Source organism: Astyanax mexicanus, chromosome 23 (genome assembly GCF_023375975.1).
Source record: "Astyanax mexicanus isolate ESR-SI-001 chromosome 23, AstMex3_surface, whole genome shotgun sequence".
NCBI classification, from domain to species: Eukaryota; Metazoa; Chordata; class Actinopteri; order Characiformes; family Acestrorhamphidae; genus Astyanax; species Astyanax mexicanus.
In genome coordinates this window covers 1,800,045-1,817,275 of record NC_064430.1, presented here as the reverse complement: position 1 = coordinate 1,817,275, position 17,231 = coordinate 1,800,045, and positions in this window count along the sequence as shown.

Genomic DNA, 17,231 nt, shown 5'->3' with positions numbered 1-17,231 from the left:
TTTATGTAGCTTGTTTTCTTCAATTTTCATGCCTAAACTGTTCCTGCAAAGTTGGGAGCATGAAATTGTCCAGAATCTCTTGGTTTGCTGAGATATTAAGAGTTACTTTCCTTGGAACTAAGGGTTCAGGCCCAGCTCCTGAAAAAAAAACCAACCCTGCACATAATCCCCCCTCTACCAAACTTTTGGCAATTGGCAAAATGCACTAAACCAAAACTCGTCCATGGGATCTCCAGATGGAGAAGCGTGATTCGTCACTTCAGAGAATATACATCCCCAGTGCTCTAGAGTCCTTAACTTTATCCGACGCTCTGTATTGCATGTAGTTCTTTACGCTCTACTGTTCTTGAGCTAATCTAAAGCTACATGAGGTTTGAAGGTCTTTCACTATAGTTTTCACTGATTGTAAAAGCTAAGGGAGGGCGGATTGATTTGAAATATCGATAATATAGATATTAAAGTTGGTATTGGGTATTGATCAAAACTTGCATGAAGAGATCGATTCTTTAGTTTCAGTTTCTCTTTCAGTTTCTTCAGCATTAGAAAGGCTAATGTTATTTTTCAGTGTAATTATTGGTCATTACAGAAATTTAGCAGACTGATTAATAGACTGTTCATTCAGTTGAAATAAAATAAAATAAATGATTTCACTGGAACTGAGAAATAGATATACTACCTACAAAAAGATATAGCTATGGCTCAAACCTAAAATATGAGCATGGTTGAATAAATCTGTTAAATTAACTGTATATCTTGTTATCTAGCAAATGCAGATTACCACCCCAAAGTTTTCTATAAAGTTACTTTGTTCATTGTTCATAGAGTTACTTTGTTAAAATATTTTTATTTGCCGTAAAAAAAACTTTGCCCTGTGTTTTATTATCATAATAAACATGACTAATTAAAGGGAAGCTTACAGGAAATAAATCAATAATCATGAAAATTATTTTTTTTTCATTCAAATTTGCTTATTAATAATGCATTCACTTATTAAATTGTGATACATTGGTATCGGCAGTACTGGCCCTGTATTTGCTTCTATCTATCTATCTATCTATCTATCTATCTATCTATCTATCTATCTATCTATCTATCTATCTATCTATCTATCTATCTATCTATCTATCTATCTATCTATCTATCTATCTATCTATCTATCTATCCATCCATCCATCCATCTAGTAGAAGCAGTCCCAGCATGCCTAGCCGCTGCTTTAATACACCTGTGGAGATGGAAGAGATTCAGGAACACCTAAGTTCAGTGATTTAATAGACAAGCATATGCTTTTTGGCAACATATTGTAATAACAGTAGTAATAATAGCAGTAGTACTAATAGCAGTAGTAATAATAACAGTAGTAGTAGTTGTAGTAGCTGTAATATTTAATTGATATATTTGTGTCTGGTTCCTGTACTGTAACTCTTACATTTCAGTGCGTAGTAAAAACACTTTCTCTGCAGTAAGAAAACCTGAGTAAATCAATAGTGCTGCTGTGTGATTGGTGTAAGCTCTTATAGTAGAAGCGCTGTTAAGATATGAATGTGCCAAAGTCAGAGCTCACCTGGCTCTTAAAGGGAATGATGAGCAAGTGATACGCTGATTGGTTTATTTAACATTAGGGCCAAAATTAAACAAACACACCCATGATAAATTAAGAGAATTAGTTCATGCCTTTTGCACGTTTTTAAAGTGCGTAAGACGTTTTTTTGTGCCCTCACAATAACAAAGATACACAGAAATGTCCTAAATCCAACTTTTGCACAATGCACAATTGATCAATGTGCTATAGCTCACTAAAATAGGGCCCTATATCTCTCTTTACATCCCTGCGTTTATTATCTACTGAATGTGTATGTATACTGTATATAAAGGTTGGGTTTGACCCTCAGGGTCAGCTGCTGGTCCTCAGATGCCCATTACCCGAAGCCGCCGCCCATAAATTACCTGCCCAGCTTTGTTGGTTCTTGACATACCAGTTTAAATCCACTTGCTCTTTGCTCGTCCACAATCCGTCTCCGCGGGACTCTGCGATTCGCCGCATTCCCATCAATGATGATCTAGTTTTGCTGGATTTGACCTTCTCTAATGTTCTCCCCGTGTTTCCTGGTGTTCGGCGGTTCCTCCCCCTGTGGGAGGCGGGTGAGAGCATGTCTGCTGGTGTTCTGTATTGACTTTTCATTGTGTTCTGCTCCGGCCTCGTTCTCTGCTTTCGATTTGTTCTCGGTTTGTCTGCACGGACAGCGGCTGCATGTTTTTTATTTTTTGGCAAGTGTGTGTCAAAGATGTTCGGCCGTTAATTATTCATGAAAAGTTCAAGTTTCTGCTTGTTCTGGGCTCTACATATTTCTTTGCTTTCTTTGCTCCGTAGCGAGCATAATTTAACAATTATTTACCAAAGCAATGTTATTTTATTTACTATTCTGTTTATTGTTGATGTAAAAGTTGGGTTTGTGCTGCTGTGTGTTCATGTGTGTGTAATAAGTGGGGGCGTATGCTCGGCTCGGCACAGCGCCTGTCTAGGTTGTATTCAGTCAGTGGAGCTCCTGTGTTTTCTGTTACCAAGATAAACAAGCAAAACTCCAGAAATGTACCTGAACACACCTCATTTCCAGAACACCACGCCCATCAGTGTAGATATATTCAGAAGCTCTGCTGCTGTTTAAACCAGGCAGGAGGAAGGAGTGAAAAAGAGGATGATGGTGGGGTGTAAGGTAGCAATGAGCATCACGATCCGCCTTGCACATGGCGTAAAATAGGGCCTGTTGTCTTTCTTGCTAGCTAGAAACCATAAAATAGGGAACTAATATTTGACTGTTTTGACAGTAGGAGTCAGTAGGAGTGGTCCAGCAGGCTAAGCGCTGCCACTTTGATCAAGAGATCGCCAGTTCGAATCCTGGTCATGCAGCTTGCCATCAGCTGCCGGAACCCCGAGAGAGCACAGTTGGTCTTGCTCTCTCTGGATGGGTACAGTAGATGGCACTCTTTCCCCCCGTCACTCCTAAAATAAATACACATTGATTAAATAATAAACATTTAAAAGAAATAATTAAACATGACTAATATAAATTGATGTGCTGTACCTGTCAAAGTCTAAAACATCACAGTTTGGTTCTTAGATTCTTATGGTTGTAATCTTTTAATCCTTTATCAGCTTGAAAAACTGGCTGTTCACTTGATGTTTTGCTTGTATATAGAGTGTATATCTCACACCCTGACAGGTGCCACTGTAAGCAGCTAATCAATGTCATTCACTTCACTCCACATCAGCGGTTTTAATGTTATTGTCTGCATACACCATTACACCAAGTTAGTGCCAATTTATGCTGCAGCAAAATGTAATTCAGAAGATTTAAACAGAAAAAAACGCCAAGAAAAACCATAAAGCATAAATTCAGGCAGATTATTAGCCTACAGTAAAATCGAGGCCATCCGCACCATAGAGGCTGTGTTCCAAATCCCAGAATGCAGCTGAGGCAGCGTGTGTTTCATAGCAGTTTTACCATAAAAGGCTCTTTAGAGTGATTCTCCCCCAATTTCTCCCACATTTAACTGAGACAATTAACCCATCCACTCACCAGTACTCCTTTATAAACTCAGACTCCGCCTCTTTTCAAACTGCTACCAATCAAAAAGGAAAGCACTGAGTCCCCAGCTCTGATACATCAGCTAACAGATGCCTGTGCCGGCCAGAGATAGCATTAGCATCAGTTGTGCTTTCTCGGATTCCGGCTGCTGATGTACATTCGAGAATGATTTTCAGGACGCAACTGATGTATCCTTCCAAAAAATTAAGACGATGCAAATTTTGTTATGAAATGTTCATTTTCCCCTATTTTTCACATATTTTATTTAATTTGTTCATACAGTCATTATAAAACATGCTTAATCCCACTTCCCTCTGTCTTTATAAAATCTCCACCTATACATCGTATCTGCATGCTGCACAATACTACATTATACTGTATAAAATACATTATACTTCCCTATACTGCACTATACTACATATAGTACACTTCACTTCCCTATAATACACTATAATATTCCCTTTTCTCTCTGTGAAACACTTAAACATATATACATTAAATAACCCTGTACTCTGTTATACGTCCTATACTGCTCCATATCCCCCTATACTCCCATTTACTAAACTATATCCTCTATACTACCCTATACTCCTATACTACACTATATCATCTATACTATATAGTCTGTATCCTAACCTATACTCCCATTCTCCCTCTACTACCTTATACTACACTGTGTCCCCTAAACTACCCTATACTCTGTATACTAACCTATACTCCCCATTCTTCCTATACTACCTTATACTACACTGTATCCTCTAAACTGCCCTATACTCCGTATACTAACCTATACTCCCCATTCTTCCTATACTACCTTTTACTACACTGTATCCTCTAAACTACCCTATACTCCGTATACTAACCTATACTCCCCATTCTTCCTATACTACCGAATACTGCACTATATCCTCTATACTACCCTATACTCCTGTTAGTAACCTATACCCACATTCTCCCTATACTACCTAATACTACACTATGTCCTCTATAGTACCCTATACTCCGTACACTAAACTATACCCACATGGTCCCTGTACTACCTTATACTACACTATGCCGTCTATACTATGCTATAGTCCGAATACTAGCCTATACTCCGCATGCTTTTTTCCATACTGCCCATTCTCCCTATACTACACTCTATCCCTTATACTACCCTATACTCCATATACTAACCTATACTCCCCATTCTTCCTATACTACACTCTATCCCTTATACTACCCTATACTCCATATACTAACCTATACTCCCCATTTTCCCTATACTACACTCTATCCCCTAGACTACCCTATACTATCATGCTCCTAATCCGACCTTATACTACATTATGTCCTCTATACTACCCTGTACCCTGTATACTAAACTACACTCCACATGCTTTTATACATGCTCTTATACTACACTATATAATCTATATTACCCTATACTCCTTATACTATCCTATACTACACATGGACCTTATGAACCAAACTCTTTTGTTAATAATATCAAGATCTAATATTTTTTCTTAATGCACACTTGTCTCTGGAGTATTACTGGTAGAACTGCAGTAATCTGAATTTTGATTAGATTTTTTTGTGCATGTAAATCACTCAGAATTGAGCAGATTTGTAAGCCGCTGCTTGACGTATTTTAACTCTGCTCTCAGGTCACTAGAGGTCAAACGAGTCTCTTTTCTGCTGGTGACCTTTAAAAGCTGACAGTCACATTGATCCTCAGTTCACAGTCAGATACAATCAACAGCTTTGAAGTGCTGTTAAAAAAGCACTTTACAGCTCTCAATTCTGACATTAAATATTAGGAGAATAAATGAGTAGCACTAGGAGTGCCGTATCATTCTGTGCACAATATAATATCGTTTTCATTTTTAAAAGGAAAAGAAATTTGATGTAATAAGTTATAATATTGGTATTCTGTGTGGGAAGCAGTCAGTTTTGCTGAATTTGTGTTTATTGTGAAGCTTTAAAGGTTTTATCTGTATAATTGTTTATATGCAGTTAATATGCATGCATTAAATATTCTGCTCTGTTAAGTGGTGGTAGATTTATTTGCAATTTTGCATTATGTTTTGTGTTACATTATTTATTTTGTTGCATTATTATTATTTTTTTTATAATATTACAAAATTAGAGTATTTATAAATTACTGTTGTTTACAAAAGAGACAAAACTTTACAGAATTACTGTTCTACTATATATTATTATACAATAATAATTATACAATTATTTATTATTTGACGCGACCATAATCAAATGTTAATGCTTAAGAATAATTGGAAATAGTTATTAACTGAGACATTAGTTAAAACATGTTTAAAAATATACCAATTAGTGTCAATTAATAATTCATTGTAAAGTGTTACCCCCTGGTTATAATACATATAATACTGTACTACAATAGTACTTGCTCTAGCAACCACTAAGCAACATCATAGCAACCACCACAGATACAATAGCAACACCTTAGCAACCACCTAGCAACACCTTAGCAACCACCTAGCAACCGCTTAGCAATACTTTATCAATTGGTTAGCAACACCATAGAATAAGGGAGTATAGTGCAGGAGAGCAGTATAGAAATAGCAGTATGAAATAGTATACAGGATACATGGGGAGTATAGGGTAGAATAAGGGAGTATGGGTAGTATAGGATAGGTAGTGTATGCAGCATCCTAGCAACCACTTAGCAACACCTTAGCAACCACCTAGAAACCACTTAGCAACCGCTTAGCAACACCTTAGCAACCACTTAGCAACACTTTAGCATTTGGTTAGCAACACCATATAGTAAGGGAGTATAGTGCAGGGGGGCAGTATAGAATAGCAGTGTGGAATAGTATACAGGATACATATGGAGTATAGGGTAAAATAAGGGAGTATGGGTAGTATAGGATAGGTAGTGTATGCAGCATCCTAGCAACCACTTAGCAACACCACAGCAACCACCTAGAAACCACTTAGCAACCGCTTAGCAACACCATAGCAACCAGCCATGAATCAACACTGCAATCACACTTGCAGTTTCTGCAGGAACTGCAGTCTAGTTGTAAGATACACTAGCAACACATTAGCAACCACCTAGCAACCACTTAGCAACAAATTAGCAATTGGTTAGCAACACCATAGAATAAGGGAAGCAGTATAGAATAGCAGTGTGTAATAGTATACAGGATAAATGGGAGTATAGGGTAGAATAAGGGAGTATGGGTAGTATAGGGTAGGTAGTGTATGCAGCATGTTAGCAACCACCTATAACTGCTTAGGAACACTTTAGCAATTGGTTAGCAACACCATAGCAACCAACCACAAATCAACATTGCAGGAACTGCAATCTAATTGTAAGGTGTTATAATACATATAATACTGTAATACTGTGCTACTGTGATACTTGTTTTAATAGTATATAATTGTAATTAATAGTTAAAAAAATAATATTTTTTCTGTGTTTTCTCATGTCTCTAAGAAAATCGGTATTGCAAAAATACCCTGAAATATTGTGATATTATTTTAGGTCCATATCGACCACCCCTAAAGAGGCACAGTCAGTATAATTAACATGAGAACAGAAAGTAAGTGACCTTAAAAATCTTTAGAAAGTTAAATAAATAGAAGAACACAGGCGGGTGAGATCACAGCAGAGCTGGCAGAGGAAGCGAATCGTGAGCTGGTACAGCGTCCTCAGAACCCCTCCACGCTCGCCTGCTTCGGACAGAAGCTCAGAGGTGGAACGCTGTTCTCTCCTTTCAATGTGACTTTTGCTCCCGTGGAGATGAGAGCCGGCTGTTTTTCCAGGCTGAGCTCTGTACATTTCTCCACCGGATCTCCCCAGACAGCAGGCTGTGAACTCCTGCAGGCCAGGCCAGGAGAGCCGGGCACTGCCACCACCAGCCAGCCAGGAGAAAGAGGAGGAGGAGGAGGGTAATATATTTAGCCTGGCTGTTGTTTACTGTGGTGGTGGTGGACACGATTCATCTGGCAGGATATCTCATTGCTTTGGGACAAAAACCTTGTATGAACAAACTGGTGACTTTAGAGCAGAAGGAGAAGGATAAAGAACATTTGCAATTTTTTAAAAGTTAAATACAACAACAAAAAAAACAGTAAATGTCTTGGGGAGCCTAGCACTGTAATACTCTTCATGCTACCCTATAATAAACTATGCTTGCTATAGTGCACTGTATTACCACCGTACTACCCTATACTACCATATATGTCCAATACTACAGTATACCCCCTATTCTAACCCTATACATCCTATACTTGTAGGACCGCAAGCAGTAGTATAGGTAGTATAAGGCTGCACAGTGTAGTATAAGGTAGTGTAAGTCTAGTATAGGGTATGTAGTGTAGAGAGTATAGAATCATATAAGGGATACATGGGTAGTGTGGTGGTAAAGGGTAGTATACTGTGTTATAGGGTAGGATAAAAATTATGGGGTAGTATAGACTAATATAAGGTAGTATAGGGTAGTATAAAGAGTATGGGGTAATATTGGGTAGTGTATAATAGTATAGGATAATGTTGGGGAGTATAGGGTAATATAAAGTTTTATAATATAGGGTAGCACTATAGAATAGTATACGGGATACATGAGGAGTATACGGTATACAGAGTGTGGTATATAAGGTGATGGGGTAGTATTGGGTAGTGTATGATAGTATAGGGTATTGTAGGGTAGTAAAGGGTAGAACAAGGGAGTATGGGTAGAAACGGGTAGGTAGTGTATGCAGTATTGAATAGTATGCGGATACTTTAGGAGTATAGGGTAGTGTGTGTGTTATAGGGTAGTATAGGGTGATGTAGGATAGTATAAGGGTATAAGGTAGTATTGGGTAGTGTATAATAGTAGAGGAGAGTGTTGGAGAGAACAGGGTAGAATATGGGAGTATGGGTAGTATGGGGTAGGTAGTGTATGCAGTATAGAGTCGTATAGGGAGGATAGGGTAGTATAGAATAAAATCAGGGAGTATAAGCAGTATACGGTAGGTAGTGTATGCAGTATAGAATAGTATACAGGATACAAGAAGAGTGTGGGTGGTATAGAGTAGTATAAAGAATATGGGGTAGTATTGGGTAGTGTATGTTAGGATAGGATAGTGTTGGGTAGTATAGGGTAGGTTGTGTATGCAGTATAGAATAGTATACGGTATATATATGAGGAGTATAGGGGTGGTATAGAGTGATATAGGGTAGTATAAGGGTATGGAGTAGTATTGGGTACTACTCATCTCCTTCTTCCTCTTCTCTACTCCTCTATCCCATTATTTCCCTCTGACCTCCTTAAGGCCCTATCTATAGATGTTTTATTTTTAACTTCTATTATTTTTGTACTTAACCTCTTCTATTATTTGCACTTCAATATTGTAAGTCGCTTTGGACAAAAGCGTCTGCCAAATGTAATGTAATGTAATGTAATGTAATGTAATATATGATAGTGTTGGGGAGTATAGGGTATAATAAGCGAGTATGGGTAGTAAACAATATGTAGTTTATGCAGTATATAATAGTATGCGGGATACATAGTATAGGGGTGGTATATAGAGAAATAGGGTAGTATAAGGGTATGGGGTAGTATTGGGTAGTGTATGATCATATAGGATAGTGTTGGGGAGTATAGGGTATAATAAGGTAGTATGGGTAGTATAGGGTAGGTAGTGTATGCAGTATAGAATAGTATACGGGATATATGAGGAGTATATGGGGTGGTATAGAGTGATATAGGGTAGTATAAGGGTATTGGGTAGTGTATGATAATATAGGATAGTTTTGGGGAGTATAGGGTATAGCAAGGGAGTATGGGTAGTAAATGGTAGGTAGTGTATGCAGTTTAGAATCGTATAGGCAGTGTAGGTTAGTTTAGCGTAGGTCAGAGTAGTATAGAATAGTATATGAAGTATACTTGATCTGGACTGAGACCACCTTGTTTATTTTAATCTAATTTTAGGCAGTGGTTTACGGCATTTTTCAGACTTGATATTTGGGTTCAAAGCCCCCTTAAACACTGCTGTACTGTCGGCTGGATTACTGTTAGCTTTGTAATGCTGAGGAATGGTAAAATTGGAAAAATTGCTGTGGTATAATGTATAATAAGTGATATTTAATGCTCACCATTGGTAAGACTGGAGGTTTTAACTAAGAGAAAGAAAAAGAACATGAACATACAAACCAATATTTTCCAGGGTTGTGTTAGGGAGCCGAGGCCTGGCGTGATGCCTCCATTATCATCTACAGTAATCGGATATCTGCGATCATCACAGGCTTGGTTGACAAATGGGGCAGAGTATCAGGCCTGACTCCCCATTTCCGCCAGTATGGCTTCTTCCTGTAAACACAGCCGTTCTAAGTGAGATGTATAGCGATGCCCTCACTGCGCCGGGCAGATCCCAAACAGATGGGTGTTTCCTTTTTCCAAAAAATACTGTTTATCAGTTTTGAGGATGTTATTAATAATTTCTATCATTTCCCTGCTGACTGGTCATGATCAAGTTATATTCTGGCTGGACCTGCCTGCCCATGCTGGTCCACGATTATGACCAGCTTGGTGAAGTTGTCAATTGAGTCCAACTCAAATAAAAACTAAAATAACCAAAATCTAAGGTAGCAAAGAGCTAATCTAACCAGCTAGTAAAGAGCTAAATTAGTGAAGAGCTAACTAAGAGCTAAGCTAGTCACAAACTACGGTAGCTAAGAGCTATTTTGGTAAAGAATTAAGTTTGTTACAAGCTAAGCTACGTTAACAAGAGCAAGACTAGTAAATATCTGACCAATAAGCTGACCAAGAGCTAGGCTACTAAAGAGCAATAAACTAACTAAGAACTAAAATAGTAAAGAACTACATAAGTCATAAGTTACCCATAAGCTAAGCTAACGAAGAGCTATGCTAACCAAGCGATAGGCTAGTAAAGATCTAAGGTAACCAAGACCTAAGTTTGTCACAAGCTAAAGTAAATATGAGCTAACCTAGTGAAATGCTAAGCTAGTCACAAGCTAAACTAACCAAAGACTAAGCTAGTCAACTACAAACTAATTTGAACAAGAGCTAAGCTAACCAAGAGATAAGCTAGCCAAAATCTAAGCTATTAACATGCTAAGCTAGCCACAAGCTAAGCTAGTCACAAGATAAGCTGACTAAGAACTAGGCTAGTAAAGAGCTAAGCTAGTCAAAAGCTAAGTTAATCAAGACCTAAACTAGTAGCGAGCTATGAGAGGTAACCAAGAGCTAAGCTAGTCACAAGCTAAGCTAACTAAGAGCTAAGCTAGGGAAAAGCTAAGTTAGTCACAAGCTAAGCTAACTAAGAACTAGACTAGTAAAAAGCTAAGCTAATTAAAAGCTAAATTATTTAAGAGCTAAGCTAGTAAAGAGCTAAGATAATGAAAAGCTAATCTAGTCACAAGCTAAGCTAACTAGGAGCTAAGCTAGAAAATCACTAAGCTAGTCACAAACTAAGCTAAGAGCTAAAACAGTAAAGAGGTAAGTTAAAAAGTGAAGGTTAATATTATTTCTATTATATTTTATTATATATATTATATTGTATAGAATTGTTCAGTGTAAATCATCAATACAATATATTGCTAAAACGTGTTTGTAAGCTAAGCACAAACTAAGCTAGGCACAAGCTAAGCTAACTAAGAAGGAGGCTAGTAAAGAGCTAAGCTAGTCACAAGCTAAGCTAACTAAAATATAAAATAGTAAAGATAATAATAAATAGTAAACTAAAAAGTGAAGGTTAATGTTATACCTCTATGTGTTAAATATTATTATATAATAATGTGTTAATTTAGATGAAATCATGAATAAAACGTATTATTATACAGTTTTTGCATGAAATGTAAACAATTTAAACTTTGCTATGACACAAAAGATGTGCTATATTAATATGATTGATATTTATTCATGTTTTTGATATATTTATTAACATATTCGGTGCTTCTTTACCATCTTTACTGTCTCCTACACTGCCAGTCTTTTCAGTATGCATGTGCCATCTTCATTTTTAAACATATATGTGCCTGGATATGAATGATGATGCTCAGCTGCACAGACAAATAAAGAGGAAATTTAAATAGAAATGATGAGTTGAAGCATTTCGTAGAACTGGCGCTCGGCTGAGCGTTTCCTCGGGGTATTTCTCACGCTTCTTCGTGTTAATGATAATTGAGTGTCGGTTGTAGTGTTGGGTGGAGGAACGAGCAGTAAAAGACATCATTGTTAGAAGCCTTAAGCTCAGAAAGGCAAGAGAAATACATTAGATCAGGACGTGATTCATCAGATCAAATCAGAATCATTTGATTAGACAGAACGAGTCACGAGGCGAAGCAATTAGACACTGTGAAAGTGTGTTATGAGCTTTGGGTTTTCACGTAGAACCCGGGTTATGATCAGACTGCAGGCAAATCGCATTTAAACTTGAGGAAAATTCAATTTTTAATCTGTATACAGCAAATTTCTGGAGTTTGAAAATATGAACTTAAACAAAAATGTGGGAAAGTGTTAAATTGTCTGTATTAACTTGAGTTTTTTCTCCAAATTATACTACAAGTTGAGTTGAAGGGAACTCTTTGGTGGTGTAGAGTTTATTTCAGAGTTTATTCCAAGGTGTTGATGAATGTGAATGAGCATCATTTACTTGCATAATGGGCGTGTCCCCCAAATCCTTGATTACCATCACTGTGTAGTCTTTCCCACCAGGGCTCCTTTTCATTGGGCATTCCATTATATTTTATATAGTGGTTGTCTGCCTAGCCAACATGTTGTAGGCTATAAGAGCAAGTTACTGTACATCTGTACTGTAAACGGTGACAAACTGCTAGCAATGCACTGAAAACTGCAATGCAATATTAAAGTTTCAGAGGTCTGATGTTGGACTCGCAGTTTTTTACTCTAATTCATCCCAAAAAAGGTGTTCTATCAGGTTGAGATCAGGACTCCAGTTCTTTCAAGTTCTTCCACACAAGTTCTTCTTTCTTCGTCCCCAAACTATTCCAGAAAAAAAATAGGAGCACTGACTCGTCTTTTGTGGAAAAAGGGAAAGAAAATCCATCAGTTCCCTGGGCCGCACTCTATGCTAATGTAACCCCCATTTCATGAGAGCTACAGACTGCATAGTTTAGAGTCTTTGGGAGTTAAAGGGTTAAGTTAACTGAGTCTGGTGTAATAAACTGCAGCCAATCATATTAGGAAGCTTGGCTTGTCCCGCCTTAGTTGCTTCTGATTGGACAGAACTACTGCAGCTAGAAGTGCGGTTCCCCTCAATCAGTCTCTCTCTCTCTGCGTGCTCTGGAGGAAGAAGCTGTGCCCCAAAGTCAGCTAGAAAGCTGTGTCTCACAGTTAGCTTAGGAAAGTGACCAAAATAAGCCTCTTTTGATAAAAGAGTGAACTATTTAAAGCTAGAAGCATCACCTGTCCATCTAATGGGCTGGAAATTCGTGAATTGTGCAAAAACCTGACCTATGAACACCGACTATCTGGTGAGTTAGACTATGTTTGCTTTAGCTAGCTGCTAACTTTGCTAACAGACCGCATGGTCTGCTGCTGTAGTCTGCTGAGCTCAGAAATGCTGAATTCTCACTCAAATGTCTAGATTATATTACTAAAAACAGATAAAGGAGTAAATAAAGAAAATAGCTGTTGAGTATTGCTTTTAATGAAGATTAATATTTTGAGAATTTAATTATTACACATTAAATAAAACATTTCTTTTACTCATAGCTGAAGCTGGTTCTAGAGCTATTGAGGGTAAAGGACCAAAAAGGATACCCGTTCATCCAAGAGGTATATTTCCAATAAGTTGTGTGTAATGTGTGTAAAGAAAAGAACTGCCCTTGTTGATTTTTTTTGAAAGGTTTATTGAAGTTTATATGTACATTGTAATATGTTGTGTAGCATTAGAACCTGTGAAAAGAGAAAAAAAGTTGTGTAAATACTGTTTAAACATATGCTAGAATACAAGAAAAAAAAAGTAAAATACTTACCTGTTACGTTCCTGTAAAATCTGTAAAGGGAAATGTTAATACTGTTAATAAGAGGTTTTATTTTATATTAAGGAAATTATTTGGGGTTATATGTTGAACTGAATGTGACTACAGAGTAATGGTCAGTGATATTTAGAAGTAATAGTTTCTGTACCTGCTTGCTTAAGCAGGTCAGGTTTTTTTTGAGGGCGCTGGAAACCTGGGAGAGAAGATTCCCTCAGCATGACTTCGGACCCTCTTCTGTGAAAGCGATGGCGAGCCACCCAAAGGAGAACTGAGCTAAAAGACTACTCTTGAGTCCATTTCAAATTACCTGGTCACGTGGTAGGACAAAGAAAAGTGATTGAGAGACTGAGCTTATTTTATTTTTATTTTATTTTATTTTATTTATTGTTTCAACACATTTGTATTTATTTATTGTGGGTTTACTGATTTACTGAAGTTGTTGGGTTATTGAAAAAAGTAGAACTAAAGGTGTATATTCTGAACTAAATTTTATTAGTGGATCTAAATAAACAAATTAACTAAACTAGCAACTAATAGTAAATTAAATAATATTGAACTCTGTCAGTGTAAAAGTTTAAAGTATAAATAGCTAAACTACCATTAACTACTCAACTTAAAAGATAAATAGTACATCCTAAAAGTAATAATACAGAAATAAAATCCAAATAAGCTTATATATTCCTAGTTTCCCTATTAATATTCTATTCCTAAACTAAAAAGTGCAAAGTAATAACAGATTTATTTTATAACGGCTAATAATAATAATAATAATATATATATATAAAATTGAACATTTATTGTTTTTGACATTGATTCAATGTACACCTAAAGCTTGTTTTGTTTGTTTTATTTTGTCTTCTAAGTAAAGTAAATCCCTTTACTTTAACACTGTTCTCTGTCTCGTTAATGCTGACACACACCCCCACCTCCTTTACGAACCTAGACATACTGGTCTTGAGTGGCAAATTCCTTTGTTACCTGTATTTACCCAGCTTCAGTGTTGCTGGATAGTAGTCAGTCATCAGCTAGCTGTTAGGAGTGCTACATAAATTGGCGAGCCAGCCAGGAGGTGGCGCTGTTGTCAGCTTAACAGACAATCTTGCACATTTTGAACTTAGAAAAACAAATTAATGACAAAACAAATTCCACAATGGAGATAATACAAAAAGAGAATGTAAATGTTCCAAACTCTCTCATTGTTAGTGGGTTAACTCACACTAAAATAGATGAGGAACTTTTTGACTATCTAAAAGGACATGGTTCAATTGCTAGGCTAATTCACATTGGAAAAACAGAGTCTGAGTACTACCAACAAGTAATTGTAGAGTACAACTTCGATACTGCCATTAAGTCGATAGAGCCTTTACTGCCCCTTGACTATGCAAGTACCTCTGATCCTGAGGTAAATTATCTGGTCAAAGCCCTTTCCAGTGTATATGCAGGCAAAGCAGGGGGCGAAGCAACCAGGTCATATCTTGAGGAACTCCAGAGTGTTGCCACATTAAGTGGCAGGAGTCTTACTGCAGTGCTGAAGGATGAATTAGCAAAAGTCAATGAGTCCATCGTACAAGCAGCTCAGAGCGAAACCATAGAAGGAGTATGGGGCACTAGTAAAGATGAACCCGCCAGTAATGTTGACAGCACTCACCAGTTTACTCCCATCATGTCCCCTCAACCCACTTCATCTGTTAAAAAGAGTCCAGTTACAGCCACATTCACTTCCTTCCCACTGAACAACGCAAGTGAAACTAGTTCAGATCCTACTAATGTGTGCCCACCAGAAGTTCAAAGGGTTATAGTAGAGCACATAGTAAAGACTGGAGAAGTTGCATCACAGTCACATGCTCATAGCAGACTTAAGACATTTTCTGGAAGATTTCCTTGTCCTTCAAACGAAGTTGACTATGACACTTGGAGAACAAACGTTGAATTGTTACTGCAAGATCCCTCCATTTCTGACTTGGACCGCTCCAGGAGGATTATTGACAGCCTTTCTCCACCAGCTGCATCCATGATCAAACCCTTAGGTTCTGCTGATTTACCCAACACTTACCTGGAATTGCTTGATTCAGCATTTGGAACAGTTGAAGATGGTGACGAGCTCTTTGCCAAGTTCTTGAACACATTGCAGAATGCTGGTGAGAAACCTTCATCATATCTTCACAGATTACAAGTTGCATTAATGAAAGCTATGAAAAGAGGAGGAATTACAACCAGTAAGCCTGAAGGTCAGCTCTTAAAGCAATTTTGTCGTGGATGTTGGGATCAGTCGATTCTTACTGAGCTCCAATTAGAGTCGAGACGGGAAGACCCCCCATCTTTTCCCAAGTTACTCCTTATGTTGCGAACCGAGGAAGATAGACAAGCTGCAAAAAACAGACGTATGAAGCAACACCTTGGCATACCCCGACAGAAGGTCGTTACCCATGCACAAGTAACATGCGTCAGCCCACCTGGTGACAGGCAGCTACCCAACCATTCTGAACTTTCAGCAGAGACTCAACAGCTTAAAGCACAAGTTGCCCAGCTACAAGCCCAATTAGCCAAGTTACTTCCAGCCAAGCCCAGCAAAGCTAAAAAAGCACCTAAGCCTAGTGAGTCATCCGGGCCCAATACAAGCCACACCAAAGTGACCTCATCAGCTGTAAATAGTACCAACCTTGCATCCAAGCCAAAGCCATGGTACTGTTTCTCATGTGGAGAAGATGGGCACATTGCTAGGTCCTGTGTGAATGAGCCTAATCCATCCTTGGTCTACACAAAGAGAAAAGAACTTCATGAAAAGCAACAGCAGTGGGAGGAACAGAACAAGCTTCCGTTAAACTTAAGACAGTCCTTGTCGCGGGACTGACAGGGACTAAGAACAACAAATGTCCCACTCGGAAAGAGAAAAATCAACATGCAATCATTCCTGAAAGACTTGTAGGGACCAAGTGTACAGCCAAAGTCACCATAGCTGGCAGAAGTTGTAATTGTCTTTTAGACACAGGCTCACAAGTCACCACGATACCACGGTCCTTTTATGAATCGTATTTATCCGAACAGCCCATTCAACCACTGACTAACTTGCTCAAAGTTGAAGGAGCCAATGGACAGCCCGTCCCATATGAGGGTTTTGTTGAAGTCAGTGTCACATTCCCTAGAGAGCTTTCTGGAGGAGAAATCGAAGTTCCAACCTTAGCACTTGTAGTTCCCGATTTCCGCTTTAATGAGCATTCTCAGGTGCTCATAGGGACAAACACGCTTGATGTTTGGTACAGTCAGTACAATCATCTAAAGCACCCTCAACATTGTCCAAGCCCTTATGGATATAAGGCAGTGTTAAAGGCACTTTCCCTTCGAGAGAAACACGCTGCAAGTGGTCGAATTGGGGTAGTTCTATGGAAGAGCAAAACACCAGAAGTCATACCTGCTGGACAAGTTGTCTGCCTCAAGGGAGTTGTTCGCAGCAGAGTCACTACTGAACCATGGGCATTAGTTGAACCACCATCTACTTCTTCTCTTCCTGGAGGCATCCTTGTGTCCAGCTGCATGTTAAAAAACCCTTTATGTGCTCCACATAAGTTGCCAGTAATGCTGAAAAATGAAACCAGTCATGACATCAAAATTCCAACCAACAGCATAATAGCTGAGCTACACTCCATCACAAGTGTCCTTTCTGAACCTG